The sequence below is a fragment of the Rhipicephalus sanguineus genome, chromosome 7 (assembly GCF_013339695.2).
Source record: "Rhipicephalus sanguineus isolate Rsan-2018 chromosome 7, BIME_Rsan_1.4, whole genome shotgun sequence".
Taxonomy (NCBI): domain Eukaryota; kingdom Metazoa; phylum Arthropoda; class Arachnida; order Ixodida; family Ixodidae; genus Rhipicephalus; species Rhipicephalus sanguineus.
The window spans coordinates 96,619,286-96,635,123 of record NC_051182.1 but is presented as its reverse complement, the minus strand read 5'-3'; the positions used below and the strand labels follow the sequence as shown (position 1 = coordinate 96,635,123).

General features: G+C 44.5%; 1 pseudogene; it reads left to right on the top strand.

The window, feature by feature from the left end:
• Nucleotides 1-12,820: 12,820 nt before the first annotated feature.
• Nucleotides 12,821-15,838, top strand: part of LOC119398862 (2-Hydroxyacid oxidase 1-like) — a 37,901-nt pseudogene continuing 34,883 nt past the window's right edge.

Sequence of the window (15,838 nt, the reverse complement as noted above, 5' to 3'; positions counted from 1 at the left end):
CCAGCAAACTTTTGCATGTTCAGACAGGTGAGGACGGGATGACAGTCTTGAAAATAACCTTGAATGGAAACGTATACGCACTGCTACATAACATTTGTACGTACTACAACAGATTATCGTAATTAATTTGGGCTCTGACAGATTTCAGCAGTTCGATGTGCTTAGATTCGGCTTTGTTAGAAGTTCACTTATGACTACATTTAGAACATACACGGTCTTATCAGATAACACATCATATCGGGAAAGATTTGTGCGTTCCTTTTGAAATAATACCTGTCACTTATCGGAATTACTGCAGTTAAATGCTCTTCTATACCCTTTGTTGCTGCCGCATAATAGCCACCTTCGTATTTGCTCCATAAAAATCAAAATATCTAGCTATTGACAAGCTTAATAGCGGAAGCAGTTTGTGGTAATTTAGAACAAATAGACATGACTTTTCTCTCATTTGCTTTCTTTTTTTTTTGGGGGGGGGGGGAGGGTTAACATACGAAAACCACGATATGATTATGAGGCACGTGTAGTAGAGGGCTTGGGTGCTTTACGTGCACCTGTGTCGAAGTACACGGGCCTCAGACATTTCCACCTCCATCGAAAATGCGCCCGCCGCGGCCGGAAATCGATCCCGCGGCCTTCGGGTCAGCAGTCCAGCACCATAACCACTAGACCATCGTGACGGGTCGCTAAATTCCTTCAGGTTTTAAAAATGTACGGCATATGTAATATACCGACTCTGTACGATAGAACAATAAACGAGATAAGTTTGTAATAACGGGAAATCAATAGAGAAGTACATCTTTCTTTTGTTACGATGATTATTTCAAAGATTCCGTTTGAAGTAACTCGATTGGGCGTAAAGCAGACGACCTATTCTCCGGTCATTTTGCTAACACCAAGAGTATTCGTTCGTCATTTCCACTCTTAAGTACTTGAAACTCTCATCATGCCTCAAATGTAGACAAGCACACGTCATATCCATGCCTGATTGTCGCACATCTTGGCCTTGTCTAGGCAATCGAAAAAGAGCCTTCTCGGTGTTATAATAACTTTCACGAAATTTATACACCACATGGGGAAATTAGTCACATTGCATCTGAACTTAACTTCATCAGGATCATTTGCGCTTTTGACAAAATACTGAATTCCCTTACAAGTATTGTAACTCAACCAAAAGATTTACTACGTTCACAATGTCGATTATATGCAGTAGAGACGGCAAGAGTATCAGTATCCTTCAATGAGCAGACATCCCAGGATGACAAACGAAATCGCCATTATCACTTGAAGGAACGTGTGGTGAGTTATGCAGATATTCTTTCAATGCCGGAAGAAACCCGTCAGCGCTTCCTGCTGTGTGTCTTCAATCTACGCGCACCCAGTCAAGCCCTATAGTATCTCTTCCCTGTCGCTTTGCACATCATCGGTCGTTTGCCAACACCTGCTTCAGGAAACAGGCGCGCCGCCATAGCGGCCGCTTCCGCGAAGGAAGCTCAATGAAATGACAGGATAGCCGGCAACCGACTTCGCGATCTTTAAGCAAAGCTTTTAGAACTCACCGATTTCGGTGCCGGCGTCGTTGCGAAATGCCCGGATCCGGCTAACGTAGAGGAATCCGGCCCTCGACTGTGCGCTGCTCACGTATTTGTATGTACCAATTTTTAATAATGGATGCTCCCTCTATCGTGGGCTCTAGGCGATCAACCGTTTCTCATATGACAATGTGATATCTTTTTCGAGGTCACTTGTCATTTGACGTTGCGGCATTTCATTGTAGCCTCTATATGAACGCAGGACTGTCGTTGTTGCCTGTAGCAACTGAAGCGTGTGTGGCGCTGCTAAGCACGTGGATGAATGTGGAATTCCCATCATGGGGGAAGGAAACAGTTAGGAGAAAGCATTGCGCTATGTGAAAGAAAGAAAGAAAGAAAGAAAGAAAGAAGGAAGGAAGGAAGGAAGGAAGGAAGGAAGGAAGGAAGGAAGGAAGGAAGGAAGGAAACGTTGTACGTTAGGCATGCTTACTCGAAGTTTTGCTTGCTCCCATTTTTGACGATAAGACAAGGGCTCCTGACTTTCTTTTTTTTACTTCACGTCTCCTATCTCAACTGCAGATCGACCAAGACCGTATACGTTTCTTTCTAAAGTCATTAACTACACTCTGCGATGCTGCTCCAGGCAGCGTAAGCTCACCCATTTCGAGCCACCCACACACAAACGGGCTCACGCACCTCCTGAACCGGACCCTGACAGACACGCTTTCCAAATAGATATCAGCTGACAATTGCGGCTACGACCATGAACTGCCATACGGGTCATTCGCGTATATTTCCTCCCGCCAAGAACGCACTGGGTACTTACCGTTTGACCTCTTTTTTTGGACGTTGATGAACATTTCGGTGTGACGCGTTTCTCATTTATTTGCGGGTTCATGTGCCTTACTTGTCACATATACTGAGTGTCCGTCCGCGTGTAGCCGGCTTGCCTGTCATGAACGTGATGGCGGTAATTAGGAATGTTTTGGCGGATATGATCTATTCTTTGAACCGAATACGTAAGATCCCTGAATTCTGTGCAGTATATGATCGTTGCGAATTATACATTGTGTTCCTGACTTTTAGAAATAACATTTCTGAAAGGCACTGTAAACGGTTGGAAATTATTCGTCGACAAGTCCACTAATATTAATGCTTGAGTAAAATGAGTAAACTTCAGTAAATAACTCTGTAGCTGAATATTTACCTGTCCTAAACACATATTGCAATGTTCTTACTAACACTTTTCCAACACGAATTGCATTCAGTAGATGTTGGCTATAATATTATCCACTGCGTTATCTCATGAAGATCTGAACGACAATGGGCGGAAATCTCACATTATGAAATGATGGCATTTTTGAGAGATCGGCATAACTTCAACTGCTTTCCAATCACAGGCAATTGTTAACATTGTACTGCGAACCACTATTATTAGATTGAATTTAGCAATAAGTTTGGCATATTGGTGAAAAATGTATTTCCTAAACTGTCGGGAATAGAATTCTGTGTTCGCGGTTAATAACATCACGAGCAAACTGTGCTAGTAAACAGAATGAAAAATTATTGCTTGAAATACCCCAATTGAAGGCGCAGCAGGGTCTTGGCACACCACCTCGCTGTATACCTACCTGGCTATATATATCTAATCTATCTGTGCTTATCACACTTTAACCTGCAGATAAGTTATCTGGTCACATGGCATTATTTGAAACACTTATTCAACGCACTTGTACCAGTTGAGCGAGCTACATTAATTACACATTATATACTTTAGCGCACATCTTTTCGTACGATGCCTGGCGCTTCTGCCTGAGATAAGATCTACGGGGTGTTTGTGAAGTCAATACTTAGTTGTAACATTGATTAGCCCAGAAATCAAACAAGAAAGCAAATGCTCTATGGCCATTGAATACCTATTAGGTTGTACCATTTGGTGGTTACATTACATTTCGACGTATGCACACGCATTTTTTCGCACACTACCTGAATCTTTAAAAATAGGCTCCATGGCTCTTCGTAGCATCCAAAGTGAGACATCTGGAAGCACCTCGCGGATCGTGTGTTCAGGACTATTAAGCTCTCTTGGTTTTCAGCTTATAACTTGATCCTTAGGTTATCCCCAAGCTTAGCACTTCACGATAGTTGGAGCGCCTGTGCCTCTTGTGGGCCCTAAAGCAGTACAGGAAGCTGTATGGAAGAATAAAAAAAACCTTCTGGTAGTGGACATCCGAGTAAGGCGCAGGAAAAGCTGCGACTTGATATCCATGTGTTTCCCATGTTTTGGGTGCGTAGTGCCTGAGCAAATCATAGACCAACATGGCCGCCATATGTTTACATATTCACATATCCCTATTTCCAAGTTCATTTCTATATAGCTATTAGTCAAAATTATTCTCCTCATACACACTACTCTTACCGCTGAAGCGTTCGTAACATAAATCGACAGGATGCCCGATCACAGACTTATATGCGATAAGACATGCGCCTATGTGTTTCGCCTTGTCCCCGATATCTCTCGATCAATCATTTTCGGGCCGTTCCAAATCGTCTGTCCTTCACGTGAAATCATAAAACCTTGGAATTTCACCACGCGAACTTGACTTCAGTTCACGACACAGTTCACGAATATGACGAAATAAATTTTAAAGTGTCGCTGAACATCCGGTGGGGCGAGCTATTCCGGCATTATTGGAATACGGCTGCCCGTCGATAGCTCTTGCACAGGCTGCTCGTGGTTGCGCAGGATAATGCATTTTGTTCAATCTTTTTCTCTTTAGTTCTCGATACTGGGCGTCTTTGAAATGAAAAGTAGAAGGCAGCATGTGCATTCACTAAAACGAAACTATTGAATAATTGAGCCGTCGTCGGTAGGTCAACCGCTTGTCGCATAGGCTGGAAAAGATGTACTTCTCTGTACTGCGCGCAAGTCGTTATCGGCGAAGGACAAGCTTCCTAACGGCTTTGAGCAAGAGAGAGAGAGAGAGATACAAAAAGGAAAGGCAGGGAGGTTAACCAAGCTTTGCTCGGTTGGCTACCCTGCACTTGGGGTGGGGGAAGGGGAAATAATAGAAAAGAAAGGGTAAGAAGAAAGAAGAAGAGTAGAAAGGGGTGGATGAACAGTTTGAAACTACACAACACGAACTCGCGCTGTTAGTTCACAGGCGCTCGTGAAGTCCTGTGGTCCTCAAGAAGCACAAGAGGGCTTTCGTGGCCTTGCCATATGCGAGACCGTAGGCCAGGTCCCAAGATCTTCTTTCTGTCAGCGGCTTGAGTCCAGATGACGGAGCTTGACTTCCATACTACGTCGTTGAGCTTGGTATGATGGGCAGTTGGCATAGAATGTGTTCAAGCGTCTCCTCGCAGGCACAAATGTTGCATGCCGCACTGCTGGCCATTCCAATGAGACTCAAATACGCATTCGAAAATGCCACGCCCAACCACATGCGGCACAGTAAAGTTGCATCGCGTCTTGAGAGCCCGGATGGCAAACGAAGTTGTAAATTTGGGTCAATTGAATACAGGCGCGCGTTGGAAAAACCCGGCGTATTCCATTGTAGAAGAGTGATACGGCGTGCGAGTGATTGTAGTCGCCACGCGGCATCTGTTCTCAAGAGTGGTATGGGTGTCCGCTGGTCTTGGTCATGAGCCGATCGTGCAGCTTCATCCGCGCGATCATTGCCGACAATTCCGCAATGACTCGGCAGCCATTGAAATATAATGTCATGTTCTTTCTCGAGTGCTTGGTGGTAGTCGTGCCTTATCTCGTACACGGATTGTTCTTGTAATCCGTGCCGTAAAGCAAACCGTAGTGTTTGTAAGGCTGACCTGGAGTCGCAAAAGATGGCCCATCGATTAGGTGGCTGCTGAAGGATGTACTTGACCGCACCTTGAAGCGCTGCGAGTTTCTGCGGCTGTCGACGTCGTGATGTGCGAAAACTTGAACTGTAACAGTATGTCATCAGATGGAACAACCACCGCTCCGGTAGAGCTGTTGGGAATTAGTGGAGCCATCGGTGTAAACATGCTTGCGGTCAATGTAGGTTTCTTCCAACAGACGCAAAGACAACTGCTTCAGGGCTAGCGGTGACATGCGTGCCTTCTTAACGATTCCGGGAACCGATACGCACACGTCAGGTTGATGGAGAGGTCCACAACGCAGATGCCGGACGCATCGCAGGTTTGAAGCCAGGGGGTAATATGTCGTAGTGTTTTGTCACAATACCGCAGAATGAAGCATGGGGCCTCCGCGCTGGCAAACACGCTAAATGATGTGACGGTAGCCGTGGACAAATGCCGTATGTACGTTCTCAGCGTCTCAACGATGATATGAGTTGCGACCGCTGTTCTTGTGCAATAGCGATAGTTGCAACTGTCGATGATGCATCTTGGAAGGCCAAGACATGTCCGAAGTGCTTGGGCTTGCACGCTCTGTAGTGCACGGATGTTAGTCTGCACGTGTTGGACAGGGCAGGAAAGGCTGTACCGTAGAAATCCGAGAAAGAGGGCTGTATAAAGCTGCAGCATTGAATGCACGGATGGTCCCCATGATTTTCCGGCAACGACTTAAATACGTTCTCAATGCATATGAGTTTCTCTTCAGATGTGCGACATGGGGACTCCAGGTTAGGTCGCGATCCACGATGACACCTAGGAATCTATGGCTGCTCTTATAAGCAATTGAGTGGCCTTCGATGCACACTGGGGTAGAAGCACATCGGTTTGCGTGTAAATGCCACTGCTGCACATTTTTCTGTAGCGATAGTCAAACCTTGCTGGCGAAGGTATGCAGATGTCAATGTTTGCCGCCTTCTGTATTCTTGCGCGCACTTGAGGCCGTGTCACGCCGGACGCCCAGATGCAGATATCATCAGCGTAGAGAGATATATTAGCCGTCTGTGGCAGCGTTTCGGTGAGCCCCACCAGAACTAGGTTGAAAAGAGTCGGGCTCAGCACGCCACCTTGTGGCACCCCACCGACTTGTGAAATGCTTATTCGTAGGCCCATCTTCTGTTAGAAACGAACATGGATCTCTTTGTGAGGTAGCTTCTTACCCATCGAAAGAGTGACCTCCAAGTTCTGCTGCTTCGAGAGCTTCGAGAACGGCCTCGTGGGTCACGTTGTCATAGGCACCTTTCACGTCTAAGAACAGTGCTACCGGCAGCCGCTTCTTAGCTTTCTGCTGCTGAACGGAAGTAACCAAGTCAATGACGCTATCGATTGAAGATCGACCCCGTCGAAAGCCAGCCATAGCATCCGGATAAATGTTATAAAGTTCTAGGTACCATTCCATGCGTGTCAGCAGCATCCTCTCCATGACCTTGCCGAGGCAGCTTGCTAGTGCGATGGGCCGGTATGATGCCAAATGCAGCGGAGACTTTCCAGGCTTCAACAGAGGTACCAGGCGGCTGCACTTCCACTCGTCGGGGACTTCGCCATCATGCCCAAGATTGATTGAATATGTCCAGGAGACAGCGTTGTGCCTTCGGACCCAGGTGACGTAAGGCCAGCATAGGTCACTCCATCTGGACCTGGGACGACGAGTGCCTGCACGTGTTCAGTGCTGCATGAAGTTCTTCCATAGAGAATGGAACCTCCATTTGCTGATCTCGTGCAACCGGAACGTCATGTGGTAACAGGTCGGTCGGTATAGCGATGTCCCCAGCGATCTTGGCACAACAAATTCACCGGAGACTTCAAGCTGTGAGGCGACGTTGATTGTAGTGCCAGCGCAGCGAAGGGATGACGTTTGTTGCGGATGGTGTGAGTGAATGCCTTGAAGAGTCCCTCCATACGGGGGACAAAGGCTTGCGGGGATCTAGCGAGTCACAGAAGCTCTTCCATCGTTGTTCCTGAAGTTTGTGCATACGACGCTGAAGTTTGTGCATACGACGCTTTGAGCAAGCATAGTGGTCAATTTATCAGCTGCACTGCAGATGTAAATAACTGGTCATGTGTTAACCATCTTAGCAGTTTCTTTTCTTGGTCAACTTCCGAGCGCATTCGGTGCCTTTCTCGTACGGGTGGGTAACTTCGCCAAAGCGGAAGGTACCTCAGCATCAGATTGAATAATTATTTGAACTGCAAAAAAGCGACTGCGTTGAAGCATATGGCAATGTATGTAGAAAACCACAAATAGCATGGTCAATGCACACGAAAGTTTGATAAAGCAACTGTTTTATATGTGCACCAAGGTCAAACGACAAAAGTGGTTTGACGTTTTTCGGAGAGTCCTGACTTGCCACGTTTATGACTTTCTTTAAAGAGGTAGTCGATGGTTTGACGATGAATCATGTGGTCGGGAAAGGCATGATGAAAAAGCGAAAAGAATAAACGCCGACCAAAATGAAAAGGCTTAAAATACTAAAAAACTACGTTTCGGCTTCGGAGCCTTGTTCCCATAAATGTGGCATTTTTTACTTCTTTTAGTACGTGGCCGAGACACCTGGCGTACGCTGGTGGGAGTTTGCCATCATTCCTATTCAGCGTTTTTTTTTTTCGTAGCCTGGATAAGAAGAGATTCGAGATATTAACGCGAACACCAGTTACTTTCCTTTGCCACTTATGGTACTTTTATGTAAATTATAGGCCACGTTTATGTGAACAAGGCTTCCGTACGGAAGCCGAAGTCGACTTACGTACGTCCGTAGGAAGCCGACTTCCGTACGGAAGTCGTTTTTAGTGTTTTAGACGTCTTCATTTAGGTCCTCGTTTATTCTTTTTGTTTTTCCTTCTTTAAAGAGGCACGTCAACTCTCTTTCGAGATCATCGCACTCTCCTACTAGAGTCATGACATCTACATGAGAGTTACCTTCTTAATGACAGTCATATACGTGGCAAGTCAGGACACTCTGAAAGAAGTCAGAGGACTGTTTTTTTTTCTCGGAGTATAGAAGTACACGAGGTAGAAAAAAAAAAGGACTAGGTATGCTTGCAACTCATTTCACATCCGTTCATGATACAGAAGTGGCTTTTACAGATTCGACATAACATGTAACATAGTTTTGAAGGGTGCGTGTAACACCAAAATTTTTCTGCCTTTTCTACGGGCTCTGAATGATGGCGTATCACTTGACGCGTTTAATATTATTCGAAATCTGATATATCAGCTGAGCATGCATCGCTCCGCCGTAGCCTCTAACCAACCACTGCAAGCTTTTATGCACCAATGCACCATTGTTTCATGAGTTAGCTCGTGAAAAGAACAATCAGTATTTTCGCAAGTACCTACCATGTTCAACCTGTGTGTGTTCGGGTAATTATGAGCAAATATTTAGAAACTGCTTATAAGCTAACGACATGGACACTTAGGAAAGAGATGGGTATTCGAAAACCTATTTTATGAAGATTTTTTGAGTAAATTCTAACACAAGCATTGCGTGAGGTAAATGCCTGCCGCTGCTGAAAACTTTTTGCGACCCTAGTACCTACTGAAGGGTTTAGCGATTTCCCAGCTGCAGACACAAACCTACGCCAGCCTCACCATCAACCATCCTGTTTACTATATCATCAAAACAAAACAATGATGGGAGAGACCACAGGACACAGCCCGTGTTTTCCCGGATCAATGATCGCTGCACTTGCCAAAAACGCGCAGCTGGATTCGGCGCTTTACCCCCCGTCCTATCGTTCGCCTGCTTCGCAGTCAGCAGTTACCGTTGACGTGCGTATTTGGAAATTGCTTTGTCTACATTCAGGTGAGAGATTTACACCGCTCCTCTGGGTCATTTGAAATAACTCCCAATATTGATCAACTTGTTATCTGTGATGCATAAAACAGTGGGTGGGCTCAGCCGCTGAGTGTGAAAATAACAGGAGATGTAGCCTCAGTGCGGCTGGCCAGTCGCCGGTACAGCCAGTGTTTGGAATAACGTTAAAAGAAGAAAAAGAACGCTAAAAAAGGGCAGGTGGAATGTACTCCTTTGGGTGCTCGAAATATCAGAACAATTGATACTTTTTGAAATTGTTGAGCTGTCTGAGAGAGTCTGCTTATAAATAATTCCCGCTTGTCCGCAGCGTCTGAGACTACCTGCCGACGTCACCATTGTTGTAATCTAGTGGAATTTATTGTCTTGTCTTTGCCGCGTCATGATCGTGCCATAGCAAGCCGTGATTAAGGGGACCGCCGTGCTCTGCCCGTACTATTATTGGTGTTCGTCACATCCGTATCACATCACACCACATTAGCTGCGCTGTCGCTAACTTTACCACTGTTCCCTACGAACTGATTATGAACTGAGCAATCATTTTCACGCAGTTAGGTATTGCAGCTTTTTTATTCATATGATGTGAGGAGCTGTGGGCGCACAAGTAAGACGCCTGCTCCTCCTTGGCCCTTGAAGGGATCGGGCATACAACACATAAATTTTTCGTGATGACGCAAGGAACAACAGAAAAGGTGATTAAAAACGGTCAAACAGCGTTCCCGCCGTAAAACGAGGTCATGGGTAAAAAATCCACACACATTTCAATCAACGCTTTGGCAGTAACACAGGAACCCAAATGACGCGTCGCACACACAACAGACAAGCTAAGTAACGCAATGATAGTGTAAAAATGTCCAAAATGCAAATAATGATGTGCCTAAAATGTATTTGGTAATCATGGAGATGAATCCTCACATGTGGCCAACATAACAAGCAGCACGTCATAAGGACCATGACATACTCATAACTAGTGACCATAAAGTAATAGGAAGTCTGAATATATACCCGTACTTAGGCGCTATAGAACGGAACCAGATTCAAGAAATATAGCCGAAATAAATGACAATAATACATTAAACAATGTACTTACTAGAAAGCTCAGAAATACAAAACGTGAAACTGATATTTCTTTGTGAGTGTCTTTGTACATTACTCCGAATGGCGAAAAACTTCTAATCACGCTATAATCGTTATTGTAATCATTGTTTTGGTGCCAGTTGGTGAGAATTGTATGATCTGAGATTATTTTTTGTACTATGTAAGGATTACTGCTGCGTAGTCTTGTAATATGTGAAGTATACCTACATGTTTCACATAGAATGTTCGATTAGCACGTACACCCGCCCACACAAGGTTTCCGAACACGGGCTCCACTGAAAATGCGAATTTCTGTTCTGTTGGTGCACGGCGATTCTAACCTAGTGGGTAGCTGTCTAGGTCGCAGGTACTACTACAGGCTGGAACATTGATTTGGAGGCTATGTTGTCAGACAAAGCGCGAATATAGCTTTCTCAGAAATTTCACGTTCCGCAAACTTTTGGGTGCGGGGGTATGTTCACTTACACTTGCGTAATGACATTGATTGTCACATCCTCCCCCAATGTAATGCCAAAACAAGGCCCAGAGAGTAAATAAATTAAAAAAGGAACTCCATCAGCGTTACCTTTGTCACAGTGAGTCATCGCTCTTCTTGTCGTCGAAGTAGCGAATGATACGCGTGGCGCTTCTTCATATCTCGTGAAGGTACCATTCCAAGGTTCAACGAGAACCAATACGGGCAAAGAAAAGGCGCTCACTTCTAATTTAACGGGAATTCTTAAAACGAAGGGTAGCGTCCATTCAATAAATATTAGCTACCGGCGATAGCAGCAATACCCTGGAATGTACTGTGTTCCATTTCCAGAATAAACAAAACAGCTTGTTCACTTTTAGTTCTGGCTGCGAACAGCGTATTAGCATAGTACAATTAGAATGATATGCTACTAGATCTTCAACCACCCTGCAACCAAACAAGTACTTACTGATTTCCTGAGCTACCTGCAAAAAAAATCTCTCTCCAGCTCATCAAAAGGGCTGCCTACCGACTATGCTTTCGTTTCCCATGTTCCTGTGTAAAGTCTGAATTTAACGGTTTCAAAACAACGTCGCGTCTATAAGAAAGATTGGGCTTCACATGGTTAAAAAAATAGTCGAGTTGCTACTAAAATAACAAATGCCACAAAACAGGTTATCACCACAGCTGCTAAAAAAAAAAAAAACGAATCAATGGTACGAAAAACTAAGCTCCTCTTCAAAACTTTTCTTCAAAGTTGAATTTTCGCTTTGTCTTTAGATGTGGCTCCTACCGACTATTGGGGATGGTGGCACGGGGAGTTGCCAGTTCCGCTTATAATAAGCGGACTTGGGCTTCTTTTCTCGCCGAGTCGCTTGTAGAATTTACCAGCCGCTTGTCGCGTTTTTTTGGGCTTATTTTCATTTTTCTAGCGGATATAGTTATTTTAGTGATCACCACGTTCCCCAATAGCTCGTTTGTCGTTCACTAATAGCACGTTTGTCGATAACTTTCTCTAGTTGAGTGTTGAAGTGAAACATACGTTGGGGGAGTAAGCAAGTGAAGTTAAGCATGCACTGGCAAACGTGCATTCAACCTAATGAGACTACCTTGGGGACATTATTAAAAGTAAATATGTACTTTCCCGCAGTTGCGCATATATTCGCTGCACAAAATAATTAAGCTGATTTTTTCAATCTCCTTCGTATTTGAGGAATATTTTTGTTATATTTAAAAATATTTTCGAGAATGAGAAAATTTAATAAACATCCGCTTCTTTTGGGCTTCTTTTGTGATGATTATTTGCTTGTTAGCTCGGTAGCATATAGCAACTCTGCTCGCAACCCTCTAAAACTGAAGAAAGACGAAAAGAATAGTCGAACTTTTTTATAATACGCTTTATAGGTACAGTGGGTAACCTACGCTGTGATACACAAGTGACTAGCACATTAAATGAATTAATATCTCCTTGATAATTCTGGAACGTTATACTGCCACAGCTGTGCAGCTCTCTCATCATGCACTTTTGCTTTAGTATAGGCCCGGGACAACTGCACAGCTGCTGCAGTGTGCTAGGAGGTAAGTGAATATGTATTAAGGTATTTTTTTACTTTGACAGCGCGTGCAAAGTACATATATTTGAAATCACAGGTTCCATAACCTAATTCCGTGCCTTTTGTTTCAAAAAATACACGAGCCGTAGCTCTTTTATAGCCTTTAACAGCGAGAAGTTTGTTCGTCGATCAAATGCAGAGCGGCGTTCGGGTCGGCTGCTCTTACCGTAGTGAACGTTTGCAATACCGGACGACGTTTTGTAAGTGTGAAAGAATCTCGCTTACAGCTTGTGGTTGGAAAAGCGTTCAAACGCCTCAGTGAAGGCCATACTTGTCTAAAAAGTTTGTGCAGGAGCACAGCACGGTATAGCATAGCGTTGTTTTGTGGAACAGGCCTCATAAACACTCTAATAATGCAGAATACGTGTTGACAATATTCCTGCACTCCGCCACCTTCTTTAGTTTGATTACTTCGCTTCCTGCTTTTTTTTTCTTAGAACTTGTGCGACGCGATCGACAGCACGCCTAGGGTGGTATGCATGGTTCAAGAAACATGTTGCACGACGTTTCAAATCGTGTTGTCATCCTTCTACTCGTTGCCCTCAACCTATCACAAGGTGAGTGCACAGGCTCGTGGATTTGAAAGAATAAGTTCACTGGTTTCTTCTATAAGGGTTTAGTACTGATATATGCTGTTGCTCTATGCAGGCAGCACCTAGTGATCAATCAAACGTCTGCAGCAGAAAGATACCATTAACAACCGTTAAAAATGGTGCACTCTCGTTTCTATACATCATAACCTCATAATGATTATAACCTCATAGAAACCTATTCAGGTCTGTGGTGATTATTGTGCCTTCATGAAAATAGTACATACTGGTTTATATACAGATAAATCTGCATACTTGATACAAAAGCTGCTGTTGGGAATAGAGTAATAAACAACAGCAATGTATACGCAATCTGGGGGTCACCGTAAAAAAAAACATAGCAAAGAAAAGACAAATTATTCTCGCATGCATTAAGACAATATTCCACAACGAAATATTTTTGATTCAATGAGGGCACAAATAAACGCCCAGGTAGAGGGTTGAAAAACAACCGAAAGTCGCTAAAGTAATTCAACGAGCTTGGTTGGTTGAACTACTCGCTCGAGCACAGAATCCATGAGGTGTGTGTAATGAGACACGCGGATGAAACATCTATTGTTTAGCAGCCTGACATATTCGTGAAATTGTGCTGTAGAGTGTTCGTATACATCTACAGCTTTTTTACTAGACGTGAGATACTACGGAGTGTGTGCCACAAGTATTGTCAGTAAGCGACCCATGGACTAGCCTTAGCTGCATTGCTGAAATGTTAGTTGACATTTGTGGCTGCACAAAATTTCTTCTCTTTATTTGTAGTATGTGAAACAAACAGCTTTATGAATGTTCCGCGACAAAAAACGCTGAACAAGCATAATTATTGCAGTAAACATCAAGTGTGTCAACGCAAAGCCCAGGCAAGAGGAGCAAGATGACACAGTCGTTACCATAGACGACATTCAGCGCTTAGGCGAGGCCCGCCTGGATGATGCCACCAGAAGCTACATCGCCAGCGGAGCAGATCGGGAGCAGACTCTGAAAGAAAACACCGTTGCGTTCTCAAGGTGCCTGTCTAAAAAAACTAAAAAAAATCATATTCATAGTACGCCTCCACCAATGCGGCTATTATTTAACTTGGATAATCATATGCGTATGATAAATGAAGAATTCAGATAATAAGTCCAAAACCATTCACAAGTGAGTAGTTGGTGAATATAGTGAAGCCTGTATTTATCCTATATTAACCACCTGGCAATGTGAAGTCTGCAAGATAGAAACAAACATTACTCACTCCTGCTGGTGTGGCTTGGACGAAAATACGTATCTGTATTTTTCAAAACTCTTCAGAGGAATCCTGCATCTGTAGAGAAAAGTTCGCAAATATTATATATTATTGTATATCGCTTGTCATGGTAAAACAGCAGTGTTTGTGCGAGGCGAACCACCCTAGAATGTTTGATTCATTTTACGCAGGCTCCGCTTCAGGCCAAGGTCCCTTGTGGACGTATCGAAGATTCACACGGCCACTACAGTGTTAGGCCGAAGAATATCCTTTCCTGTTGGCTTCTCCCCTTCCGCTGCACATATGATTGCACACGCTGACGGAGAGTTTGGTACTGCACAAGGTGAGTGCACTACGATGGCTCATTGTCTTAATGGGCAATTGTGATAAAAAAAAATTCCAGACAGTGACTATGCTGCGGATATCGCGACTATCACCGCATTTAAAGAGCAACAGAACAACTTGCAACTTCGAAGGAGTTTAAGTGGAAGGGGAAACAATACCGCCACCTGAGACGCTGATGTTGGCAGTATAGGCGAATTTCAGCAGTATTTTCTCTAACAGGTGGTACCTTTTTCGTGTGCGGCTAAACTGTATTCTAGGCTTGTTTTACAGCGAAAGCTGTTATGAGATCATTTCACCGGCCGTTTTTGGCGCCGTAGTTGTCCGCCGCCGCCACTGCCGCCGCCGCCGCCGCTGCCGCCGCCGCCGCCGCCGCCACCGCCGGTGTCCGTAACCAGTATCGCTCGAAATAAGAAAAAAAACGAAATAAGAAAAAAATTCGAGGATGGAACGAGGTTCGAACCTGGGCCCTCTGCGTGGGAGCCCAGTATTCAACCTCTGAGCCATACCGGTGCTTGAAACTGCTGTGCAAAAAGGTCCTGTACAGGCTTCATGTCGGGAAGGAACCACATTAGCATATGCAATATAGCGTGGTAGAAGAGTAAAATAAGCACCAAGCGTCGCACAACGCGAATTCTGTAACCAGGCGTCACACAATGCGAATTGCGCAACGAGTAGGTTGTTGAATGCTTCCAACCCATTACAAAGGGCTCAGCCATAATTCTTCATCGTCATCAGGCACAGCATCAACAAAGTGCGCATAATGCATTACATGCGTTTAGCAGGTACCAATGCTCTCCGTAGAATGACGAAAAATGGCACAGTGCCTGTTGCCCTACTTCTCAAAAATTACAATGATTTATAGCGTAGTGGGTTCCTCGCAAGTGCACTTGTATTATTTGCCAAGGAAGCCCATAAGCGCATGATCCACTTCCTCGGGGTCTCAGTAAAATTACAATGATTTATAGCGTAGTGGGTTCCTCGCAAGTGCGCTTGTATTGGTTGCCAAGGAAGCCCATAAGCGCATGATTCATTTCCTCGGGGTCTCAGAAAAGTTCTTCGCCCCCCCCCCCCCCCCCGTCTCTCTCCCAGGTCAACGTATGTTATACAGCATGACGGGAGAGGGAAATAGCGACCGGGCGTCACCCAATGCAAATTATATAACTGGTGGGCCGTTTAAAGATACCAACCCATTACAAAGGGCTGAGGCATAATTCTTCATCGTCATCAGTCGTCGCGTCAACAAAGTGCACATAATGCCTTACAGACGTGTACTTGGTGCCTCGC